Source organism: Erithacus rubecula (genome assembly GCF_903797595.1).
Source record: "Erithacus rubecula genome assembly, chromosome: 3".
In the NCBI taxonomy this organism is placed as follows: domain Eukaryota; kingdom Metazoa; phylum Chordata; class Aves; order Passeriformes; family Muscicapidae; genus Erithacus; species Erithacus rubecula.
The window spans coordinates 78552790-78565077 of record NC_136689.1 but is presented as its reverse complement, the minus strand read 5'-3'; the positions used below and the strand labels follow the sequence as shown (position 1 = coordinate 78565077).

The 12288-nt window shown below is 38.4% G+C and overlaps 1 protein-coding gene across 2 annotated transcripts in view; it reads right to left on the bottom strand.

Annotated features, from left to right (window-relative positions):
* Window positions 1–12288, bottom strand: part of SEMA5A (semaphorin 5A) — a 304799-nt gene that overhangs the window by 273298 nt on the left and 19213 nt on the right. The gene's annotated exons all lie outside the window — the stretch shown is intronic.

Genomic DNA, 12288 nt, shown 5'->3' with positions numbered 1-12288 from the left:
GCAGACTCATTGGACTAAAAAGGAAGAAAAAAAGATGCAATGAAGGTGGGATTTATACACTTTATTGCAGAGAACAGAGACACAGAGAAGTGAGGGAAGGTAAGTTTCACAAGTATAAGAGTCACCTGTAACACTGAAAACTGGCCTCTTGTAAATGTCTCCCTTGATCCTAAATATTACAGTAAACCTAAATATACTGCTTAGTTCAATGACATGACTAGACAACATCAGAGTTTCAGAACCAAAATAAGACAGGGATGTCAACAGACAGAGTTAGAAAAGAAGCATATTGAAAACAGTGTTGTCAAGAGAGTTTTGTGGCTTTTTTAATCTCCTTTAGATTAGAAACATTAAAAAAAATCAGTCAGGACAACAAAAAAATTACCTGGCACCAGGAAAACATTCCTCTGGCACAGCATACGTATTTATGTTCTTTCTGCAGATACTCCAAAAACCTCCTTGAAACATTCTCTAAAGTTATGCATGATTTTCCATCCTGATAAGTTAGGTTCCTGTCAGTGTTTTATAAAACAATCGTTATTTTCATTTAGCAGTCACATAATTGTCAACTGCATATATTTTGTCTGATTATATACCATGCATCTGTCACACATATATTCTCCTTTACTTTTCACAGTGCTTAAAATTTAGCACAACACACCACCAACAACTAATAACAACAGTAATATAATAATACCATCACCATCATCTAAGGAAATTTCTACATTTTTAGGCTTTTTTTCCAGTTTAGAAAGGAGACTAAAGGCTGCATAAATGTAAACAACATGTCTAGAAAAGGAATTCAGATTGATTTTTAATCAAAGTCCACCAGTGACTGGGTGCTTTGGAAAGCAAATTCAAATTTGAAATGCCACAGACAGACAGAGCACATCCAGGTGGCAGCAGCAAGGCCCTATCCAATCCAGCATCAAACCTGGCAAATGGTATCCCAGAGGTACATGTGAGGACAAGCCCTCGGCAGACAGACGGGAAGGAGCAGCCCTCCTGTACCTGCCAATTTCTGGTGAAGTCTTCCAAATCAAACTGAGGTGGTAGCCATGCAATTATTAAAAATGAGAGATGGAGAACTTTAACAGAGCCATGTGTCTGGGAAATGAGGTCCTCTGACTTGGTGGCAGAAAAAATGAAATGTACTCCCCTGTGGCTTCCTCTTCCCCAACCCTAAAATGCATTCCATAACCTCCAATAAAAGACACATAGTAGATTCTGCAAGAGATGGCAACATTCACTGCAATTAAGCTACAAAACCAAATATCAAATACTGAAAGATATGATTAATACCTCCTTCACCCACAAGAACTGTTAAAGAAGTTTGAATCAAAAACTTTTAAACTTCAGACATAAAAAAGCCACAAAGTCAGGATGACTCAAGACTTGGTTTTGGGATTTCCACACACATAGGTTTGAAACAATCACAAAGACAAGTGAGAGAAAAACAATAGTGAAGAACAAGGTAATCTTTGACTTCCATGTGCTCTAATCCAGCCTCAGTTGAAGCCAAAGAACCAAAATCCATAGCTTATCTTCTTCCTTGATGTGGAGAGCAGGCAGGGTTTATCTGTATAACTATCACAGTTAACATCAGCCCTTTCAGCTAGGCAGAACAAACCACCAAATCTGTAACTCCCCCGAGTTCTTTTGCACACAGGAACCAAAGACAAGCAAGAGGCTGACCCTGCACACACATCAGCTCTATTCCTCCAATTATGACAACAAAACAGAAACTAAAAATAGGTAACCAGTTAAAAGAATGGCTACTTAGCAGCCTCTCATCTCAAGTAGATTTCCTTGATATAAGGAACAGCAACAACACACCTTTCAGAATCCAAACTTAAAAGTGTTAAAATTGACCCAACACATACACACACACACCAAAAAACCTTTTTGATAATGAAATTCATGGTCAACACCATCTTTGCTTGTCAAGAAACTGTTGTGGAATGAGAAGAGACAGTCCAGGCACTGCTATCACACCTGCCAACCACCCACGTACTGAAGCAGCCATAGGTCTTGACAGTGTCACCCGAGCTGGAGAGCAGGGGCTGTAAATCACAGCCTTGCACATTTTAAAAAAGAAACTGTTACAAGGTTTTGGACCAAGTGTTAAAAAAAATGTATTTTAATGGGTGTCCAGGCCAAGCCCTTCAACAAATTACTAGAAATATTGAAATATAGGTCTGGTGCTAAAATTGAGCAGATCATACTTTAATCTTACAACTGGGATCATATTTCCTTGCTGCAGAGAACATTGCCAATTAATGAATGATTTTCAGCCCCAGCTAACAGATGTGTAGAAATTACCAGAGCTATCCAGATGAACCTTGAGAAAAGAAAAAGTTCTCTAGTTGTAAAAGCATAGCTAGCCTTGCTAGGAGACAAAGCAGTAGCCAAGGTTTCAGATTATCCAGGGAACACAGAACCTGCCTGACAGCAGGCAGATCTGATTAATGCCTGTAGCCTCGTGACTTCATCACATCTTTCAAAAGGATCAGCCTTCAGTTTCTGATAAAGACCACTTTCAAGCTTCTGAAACCAGCATAAAGTTATTGTTGATGATAAAAATTAATTTTGTTTATAGTCTCAAGAATATCACAACTGCTTTAGAGAGGGTAAATAAAAAAAGTAAGCAAAACATGACTTTGGCTTCTTTTGTTATTCCAGTTGAAGGGTCAAAGGAATTAGATGGCCTGCCACCATATCAGTTCCTGCAACTAGTGGTCCTTTCTGATAAATATGGAAAAAGTGCAGCCAATCCACAGACCCAAAATTTTCATGTAGAGCAGAAAATCATATTTGAATTATGGCCTTTGCAGAGCTCAAGCTAACCACAGGTACTTCAAATCAAATCTACATCTACAGGTAGGTTCTCACTTTAGTAACATTGGGGATTATAGAGGAGAGAACAATGGAGTTGAGGTATCCAGCCAAATTTTAGGGGCAGTACTACCCCTTCACTCCACTGTGATTAGCAAGGCACCTTCCTTCTTTTCTGGGTGCCTAGCTCACATGTTAGAATGTGAATTAAATGGTCACAACACAAATATAAAATTTCTGGGTTAGATTTTCCTATTTTAAAGTTAGCTAAAAATTTTTAACTTGCAAATTTTTTACTATGGTTTTCTTCCATACTCCATTCTTCAAGTGCTGCAGTAACAGAGCAATTGAACACAAAAAAAGTCAAAACCATTAACTGTTGTTAGAAGTTCCAAACAGCAAATGGGTTTGGGTAAGAAGGTAGAGCAGAAAAAGTTAAGAGCCTTACAGTGTCTAAGCAGAATCTCAATTCATCGCCTGCCAAAGAAAAAAAAAAGGCATATGTGATAAAGAATACAGTTATGTCATGTATTGCAGAAAAGGTCACACCTCAGGAGCTCCAAGCTGCCCAACAAACCCAGGGGAAAAAATAAAACTTGTAGACACAGCAGCATTGTGTTAACTTAAGTCTGACACCACACTGAACTGAAAAGTTTGCATTGCCTTCAGATTGGAGCTGGCTCCCTGCCAGCCAGCTTGAACCACAAACAGAACAAGCTCCTTCTGCCTCTAAGTATTGTGTGGGCACATTCAGAACATGATAACAAGAGGCACGACAGGACACCAAGAAAGAAGTCATACCTCTGTGCTTCTGATCATATAAAGCTGCTTTTTTGTTGTTTAATACCAGAATTCATTCAATGCAGCTGAAACAAACAACATGGAATGGATATTTCCATGTTCTGGAAGTGCCCTTAACTAGTCATCATCTTTAGTATTACAGAAGTGGGAATGAGGAAATCAGATACTCTCCTGCAGAGTCTTTTTTTTTATTTTTCTGACCCGTTCAGATTCATTTGCAAGAGGAATGGAATATGCTAATATAATGCTAATAGAATTAGCTCAGATTGAATTTATACAAATCAGAGTAGAACTGAGATAATGGTAAATCCCTATCTATATTCAGTATCACTTCTTTCTTGGTCAGAGGAAGCCATTGGTAGATAATTCATGAGATGTCCTCCTGTTCAAAATGCCAAATACCCTCTCCCTCAGGTAGATCCAGCAAACAAAGGACTCTGACTACAAAACACACCAATTCATCCAGAAGTTACATGCACAAGGATTGCAATGAATGAGTCCACAGTAATTATCCAAGAAGGAGTAACTTCCAGAAAGACAGTGGAGGAGACACTGCAAATGTCTTTTGCATTTGAAAAAATTGCACTACCTTAGGTAAGTTGTGCTGTATTTAAATAATAAATAAATCAACACACACAGCATTGTGGGGTTTAAAATATTCTAAGCTTAGTCTACGTGGTATCAAAACAACCTGAAACATATTTCATGGCTCAAGGATCAGCAATTTAGAGGTAAGCAACAGAGTTCCAGATTTCAGAACTAACAGCATGGAACAAAAGATCAATGCCACCTAGTAAAGAAACTATTAACATATGTGGCACAGCTCTAGAAATGTACGGCTAATTGCTAAAACTAAAGTACTATAATGAAGAACACAGATGGTATTTGATATAAAAATAAATAAATAAGAGCATCATAGATGACTTGTTGCAAAAAAAGAGCCTACATTAGCTTATAATTTGTTTAGCAACAAACTATGTTCTGCACTTTGCAAACAAAGAACTTACACTCAAAATGTAACTTAAAAAGTACACAAACCAATGCCAGGACTACATTTGTTAAAAAACAGTCTTCATCTCACCAATTTCACAGGTCTGTTCCTGGAAGCTGGAGCAAATTTTCATACATGCTAAAAGAGATGACAGCCAAGGCTTGAAGCTGAGCAGCACTCTTTTTCTAGCCCACTCAGAAACAAAGAACAGCACCCTTCAAAGTAGTTTTTTTTTGGATGGGGGGTGGAGGGGAGGAGGGCAAAGGGGGAATCCCTATCTTTGTTTGTATACAGCCTAGGGCAGAAAATAACCCATTGGCCAGGGTAGAAAAGACTTTTTCAAGTCACTGTTTTATCTATTTTTATCCTGAAGTCTTGAAGCCAAGAAATCATTACTCCATATACAAAAAAAAAAAAAAAGAAACCAAAAACCACCCAAAAAAAAAATAAAACAAAAAAAAAAACCCCAAAACAAAACAACCCAACAAAACAAACTTTTTAAAATGCCTGAGCCTGCTGTTTTTATTCTGGAAGCCTATCTTCCACAATCCAAAGTAGCCCAAGGCCGAAAAATCTGTTTTCTATAAGGATACTAGTCAAGCTGTAAGTACACTTACAAGTAAAAAAAGAAAAAAAAAAAAAAAAAAAAGGTCCGTTTTTAATTTTTACCTTAAGATATGGGAAAGTAGTTAGCTTTGATGTTAGTTTCTTCTATTCACTTTTTTTACCAGCTCCATTCAGTTTCTAATGCAAACCAGATGATAGCAGCCCAATTCTGAATAGCACAAAATAGCTAGGTGTGTCATTTCCACCACCTGTTCTTTAGCAAAGCAGAAAATGTTAATCTCTTTTTCCATTTTTATGCCACAGTTGATCTTGTTCTGCAGCTCACAGACAATTTACATGACTGAAAACACAAAGTGATTAAAGAGTTGCCAGAAAGCAGCTTCTGTGCCAGGAAACTCTCACTGCCATCTCCCTGCACAATCCCAAGAGCCAGGACTCCAGCTGCCCCTGGAAAAGGGCTCCCACCTCCTTTGCTACACCACTGATTCTGTGGTTGATGAATAGTTCCCAGGCAAAACTGGTGTCAGTAAATATGAACACTGGTGATAACCCTAGTGCTATATAATATTGATGCACCTAGAAAAGTTGTACTATTATATTTTTATGTGGCATAATTGACCCTTAGCAAAATAAGTTCTCCAGTTTATTTATTATTATTATTATTATTATCCCACTGTAGTTTTGATTAGAAGTTACTCTTTTTCCTGGTATACTCTATTTCTGGCAGACAAAAAGATCAATTTTTTTCATATAAAACTGATCATGTAATCTTTATATGATGTGAAATCAGACCATCCAAAACTCCTTTTATAATTCCTTAATTTATGGACCAAACACACACTTCACTTTAATGCTGAGTATTAAGTAAAGGTATTTGTACTTAAAATTCACATCTGAGGATGAAAAACATAAAATAATCAATAATGATTTAGGAACATATACAATCTTCAGAGCTATATTGTAAATGTATCTTACACAGTTGATCTTTTCTTATTAAAAGACAGCTTTTACTAACTCATTACTCTTAAAAAGCCTTAACGAGTACCTTAGTTCTCAATCAGTCCTTTGCAAGTACTGTTTCCAGAAAAAAAATATATCTTCCTGGCCCTTGCTTTACCAGAAGCTGACTCATGTATCAACATGAACCTACTGCTTTAAAAGTGACAATGAAGTGTGGAATTCAGCAGAGATACAAAAAACTGTCAGTGTCTGGCCACTTCCATGCCATGGTGCAAGATTGCAAATAGCTTTTGCTGGCACACCTAAGCCAGACAATAAGTAAAAGGAAAGGGTTCAGAACACTATAAGCATGTTGTCACAAAATACAAAACCTCCATCTATATGTGGTTCAGATTGATTAGTAATTAGTTAATGTATGAGTTTGGGAACTTGTTTTTAAATATCGAGGCTTGGTTTTGTTCACATATGCTACTTTTCCCCATGCTCTTGTAGAGTTTAGTTTTCAGCTAGAAAATTCTCTACAAAAACAGGAGAATTAAATTTTGCTATTAATGTTTGATTTCAACAAAGCTATATGCAGAAGAAACTTAGGCAAGAGCACAACATATGATTGGACTTCTTTGGTTACCAACTTAGAAGACAGGGAAAAAGCCCAAATCAACTTTACAGCAAGCACAAAAGAGGATGGGACTCCATCACTCAGATGAGAAAGCAGGTATAAACAAATGAGGCTGACGCTTCAAAGGATTAGTTACAGCCTCACTTCCAAGCCATTGCTGTAATGAAGGCATCTTGGAGGAGAGATGCACATGCTTGTTTGCTTTTATTACATCTCTTAAAGGCTGCTTGGCTTTGTTTAGCTTCAGTTTTCATGGTCTGTAAACACACAAGCTCCAAATCAGTGGACCTGTAGATCCATGTAGAGCACATCCACTCACTGCAATCTCCCATTCCTGCCACAATCCCAGTGGTTTCCTGCAGTTAACACATCACAGCAGGTACAGCCAGGGCACTGGGGCTGGTGCAGGGAGAGCTCCCCACCTGCTTGAGAGCATGGCTGCTCTGCAGCTGCAATGAAAAATGTCACCAGACAAGCTCAGAGAGGACATAAACCAGCAACTCACAGTGAAGAGTGAACACAGTACCCACAGCCAGTGGCACCAGTGTCTGCACAGATCCAGCCTCAGCTTGTTATGGTTCCTGGTATCACCACTTGCCCACTGCCTACAGAAAACACTGGTGATTGGAGCCCAGCTCTGTATCACCAAATCCATCAGCAGAACTGGGCATCAGCCTTGACAGTTGCAGCAGAGAATAAATACACAGAGCAGTTAAGTAAACAAGTTTCAGTCACTCACAATGAAAACAAAACAAAAGAATAAATGAAAGTCTGAATATTTGGGATAAATTTACAACAAGCTCTTTGCAGCTGACTATTCCAACACTGCCTACAAGCACTAGGAGAAGTAGGAAGGGAGAAAAAAAAATCACACAGAACAGATAAGATTTCTTAATTTCCTATAATTTATAAAGGAAAAGGGTTCTAAAACTTTAATATGATTTATGTGCCCTCCTCATGATGCTCTATTGGATGCTCATGCCAAAGACGGGTTTAATCTACAGCCACATTCTTTTAATAGCAATTGTAGTTTATGTTCCAGGACAAGTGCCAGTAGCTAATGATCCTCCTGTTATTGATTCTGCCTTGATGGGATGAAAACTCATTTTCCTGGTCTTAACACACAAAGCCCCTCTCTTGCACATTACAAACATATACATATAAAATATTTTTGGTAGGGGGAAGCATTTAACAAGACCAGGACCATCAGTGTGGCCAGGCATAAGGCCAAACAAAATCCCTTTTTGGCAAAGAAGTTTTGAGACCAGTCTTTGCCACTTCACTACTACTGTATCTGCTTAAATTCGTCTGCTACAGAAATTCTGCAGGGAAGTATTTGTGCATGGGACAGTTCTGTCTTACTGTGGATTTGTTTTTATTAATCAAGTAATCTGAAGATTAAAAAAAAAAAAAAAAGAAATATGTAGTGTAACACATGTACAGATAAAACGTATGACTGCAGTTGTCAAAAAAATAAAAAAAAAAAATGCACAAGATGATCCCTCTGTCAGCCGTGCTTTACTTCTACCATTTTCTTACCATCAGCAGGAATTACCAGTTCAGATTGCAAGCCAGAATACATTCAGGAAGTTCAAACCCCATATATTCTGCTCAGAACTGGACATCTCCCCTTGGGTGCTGAGTCCAGGACACCAGTGATGAGTACATTTAAACCACAGGCCACAAAAGTTAAACAGATTAGCAGCTCACAGGAAAAAAATCTGATAGGAAGAATTTTCAGGGACACAAGACCCATTAGGTGGCAATTTACAGGGTGCCTCTTCTAAGTAGCTGGACAAGTTATTTGAGACAGCACAAAAAAACAGCCTCCCCACTTGGTAGCAAAGTGGGAACTATGAATGCCTCTAACATTTCTCCCTCCCAGTAGTAATGCTGAAATAGGCAAAGATTCCCAGTCTTCTAAAATCATAGTTAGCTTTGTCAAAGAGGTACTTAACAGAAATTTCAGGTGTCCTATTCTCCCACTATACATCAACTTTTGGTTATAGCATACTCTGGAGTAACATATACTTACCTAGGAGTCCTATTCTGCACAGCTGTTAGGGAACACACACAATTCATCTCACTTTCCTTTTTATTATTAATTGTTAGACTTCTAACTCAAGGCTATCTTTATCTTACCCCAGTACCAATCTGATTAACGGATGCAAACCTTTCACCTTTCAATTACACAGTAAATTTTCACTGCTTCATGAAACTGATTAATCCTGTCATATCCTCACCCATAGATAACTTAAAACGCATATTCAGTACAGAACCAATTATCTTTGACCGATAAAGGAGGCATCCTTCCTTCTTATTTCCTTTGGGTCATCTTTTTTTTTTTTCTTTCTTTCCTATTAAGTCCTCTTAGGTGGAGCCTTTTCACTGCAAGAACAGTGAAAAGTGACCTGTGAAACAGCACCATGAATCTCATGCTTTTAAGATGTTAGTCTTGGATTAATATCCAACAGGATATGTAGGACAAGTACTAGAAATCCTCATAAGTAAAAAGTTGAGATAGTCTGCAAAATGTGCTAGGAGAGGCTAAATGAAAACAAATATGGTTTGAACATGGGTGGTTGATTGGATGATCTGTTCCAGTCCCAAGCAACTCAGTGATGCTCACAACAGCCATGCAGCACCCACCTGGCCAGGTGTGGAGAGGAACCACAGTGATACTCTGCAGAGGAAACAAGTCAATGCCCAGCACGCTTTCCCTGAGTAATTAAATGCTTGTCTAAAAGACCACTTCAGAAGCAGCAGACTGCCTGGAGAAACGATTTTTGTTCTCTGTTCTGTTAAACTGGTTTCCAAAACAGCTTGAATCATCAGCTTTGAATAAGTAATGCACATTCTGCAGTGTCTAGGGGTAAGTGGCTACATTTACTTTAAACACAGTTAAAACAAAAACATCCATGAGTTACTAGGCAAGCAGAATACATTTTCATTCACTACTGGATATCAAATGTCAGAAACATCCTATGGAGTAAAAAAACCAACAAAAACAAATTAAAACAAAAAAAATCTTCTAATGCCATTAAGAGCATAAAGATCTCAAGGTAAACTCAGATGATACAAGAGTTAAAGCATGAACATTTTTAGTTAACTGTTTTTTAAAAAGACCACTCATGCAAAATTCTCTTTTTTTTTCCTCTTCTATTTTCTTTGTAAAATATGTCTCTGTTTGGGGAAGTGGAAACTTTCAAATGCACAGATGTTTGTGATTGCACACGAGCAGCCTGCTGGGAACCATTAATGGTGTAGAGAGTAAAGTTATTCAATCATCTAAAAGTCACTTTTCAAAAGTGTTGCAGTCATTCGAGGGAGTGATTAATGGTGTCCAGCAATGACACAGATTACCCCCTGCCCATGAAGGCTCTTTGATTTTAATGCGGTTAAGCTACTGAAGTAAACAAACCAATTTGGGTGTTCAATAGGCTCTTTGTCTCATTAAAAATTATTTGACTAGACTAGTGGTAAAAGAATATTGCATATGTCCCCAAACTCAATTTGGCTTTCTGTAATCATAGCAGCAATTACATTTGCAAAAAAAAAAAAAAGCTTAGAAATTAACAGTGGCAGAAAATGGTCAACCTTTCATTAGGAACCTTCATTAGGGATTTTTGCGTGTTATATTTTCTAATCACCACAGTACAGCAAACAAGCTTCTGTATATTTGAAAGAGGCCAGCAGCAACAAAAGTCACCGGGCAAAAGTTTCAGAAGAAGTTGTAAGTTTGCTGTTAAAAAGCAGACAGCCCTCTACTCTTCCCAAGTAGGCTTCCTGCAAATTGCAGGTCCTTCATCCCTCGGGAACACCCGCTGCAGTTTGGTGTCTGGCTGTGCATGGCACTTCATGTCAGGGCAAACTTTCCTTCCCTCCCTTGTACAACTAAAAAGATGAATATGAAGGCAGCGAGTTATCAGGCTGAAGCATTTTGTTTCTTTATTTATATGTCAGGTTATGATTGGAATTCACTGTTCCGGCAGTAAATTTGAGTTCACAAGACTGTGAGTATTATACATACCTGGGAGAACCCAGGCACTCCAGCAAAGCTGAGGGAAAACATCTGCCTGAGCACTGGAGAGAGCACCCACTGTGGGCATGGCCTGGTGATCACTTCAGCTCTTTCTGAGTGATGCAACAGGACAGTGCCTCAGAGCTATTTACAGTGCTAGCACCACCAGCTCCGTGTGAAGTCCCACAGCAGCCCTGGCCCCTGACAGCTGGGAAGCTGCAGTGGCTGTGAGACATTTTCCTGTGCCACATCACCCCTCAGGTGCCATTTTACAGCACAGACAAACACCTTTCCTGTGCACCCCACAGCCCTAACACTTCTACAGCTTAGCAGAAGTGTTACTTTCTGTTATTCACAGAGTAGAAACATTAAAAAATTACAAAACCTCATCTAAAGTGGAGCTGACAGCATTGCCATCCTTGGTTTCAGAAATTGTCACTGGACACGTATTTCACAACACATCAAAGATTGCTTTCAAACCCTCAAACAGTTATCAGAGTCTCATTTTTCATCACATTCCTCCCAACAAATTGATACCAGCCTTCCGCATCGTATGGCTGAGAACAGCGTATCCGTTTCCCACGCATCCTGATCAGCCTCTTCACTCTGAACTCACTCCAAACCCATCTCCTAGCACCCTGCTACTACCTGACCATTCCTCTCAACCTTTCTTTTATCCTCCTCTCACAATTTTTAGTATCTAATCTACACACAGCCACAGCACTGCAACTTGATAGAAACTTGGTAAAACCTGCTTAAATTGAACAAAACACAAGGGGTGGCAGGGAGAATCATTTCCCTTTGGCAGTGCAACACATTGAGCATTCAAAAAGTATAATAATAAAGACACATTCCAGATCAGGACAAATAATACAGTTTGGGTACATATATCTGATGAGAATTTTAAGCTCCCAGTGTCTCAGGCACAGGACTTCTATGTAGATGATGTTACTGTCTGGTGAATTTACGGAGGAGGGAAAAATCTATGAGACAAAAAGCACACAAAAGTGGCAAAAGGAAACAAAGCTTAGCAAACAGATATAGTGTTTTATTTTCTTTATCAATATGTAATTTAAGGGAGAGCAGGAAGAAGGTTCCAGCCATGTCATCATGAACAGATAGAATCCATATCAAGAAGGCTAAAGGCTTGCTCCAACTGATGCTATTACACAGCATTAAAAAGCACATTTTTGTAATCACTCCCAATTTTCTAATGTACTCCAAAACAATACCCTGACTGTTAAAGTCAGTATTTACAACCAAAACCATCCAGGTTACTTTTTACCTTATTGAAAACATTCTAATATTTCAATTTACTAACTCCTCTGTTATATTTAATATGCAAAGAAACTTGTAAGGTTCTAATTAAAAGTCATGTATTTCCAGCAAAATGTATCTGTATGTAGCTTTGTTTCCAAATACAAAGGGAAATATGAGAGAAATATGTTGATTTGCTAATGTATCAAAAAAGAGTTTACATTTTTACAGTATGCT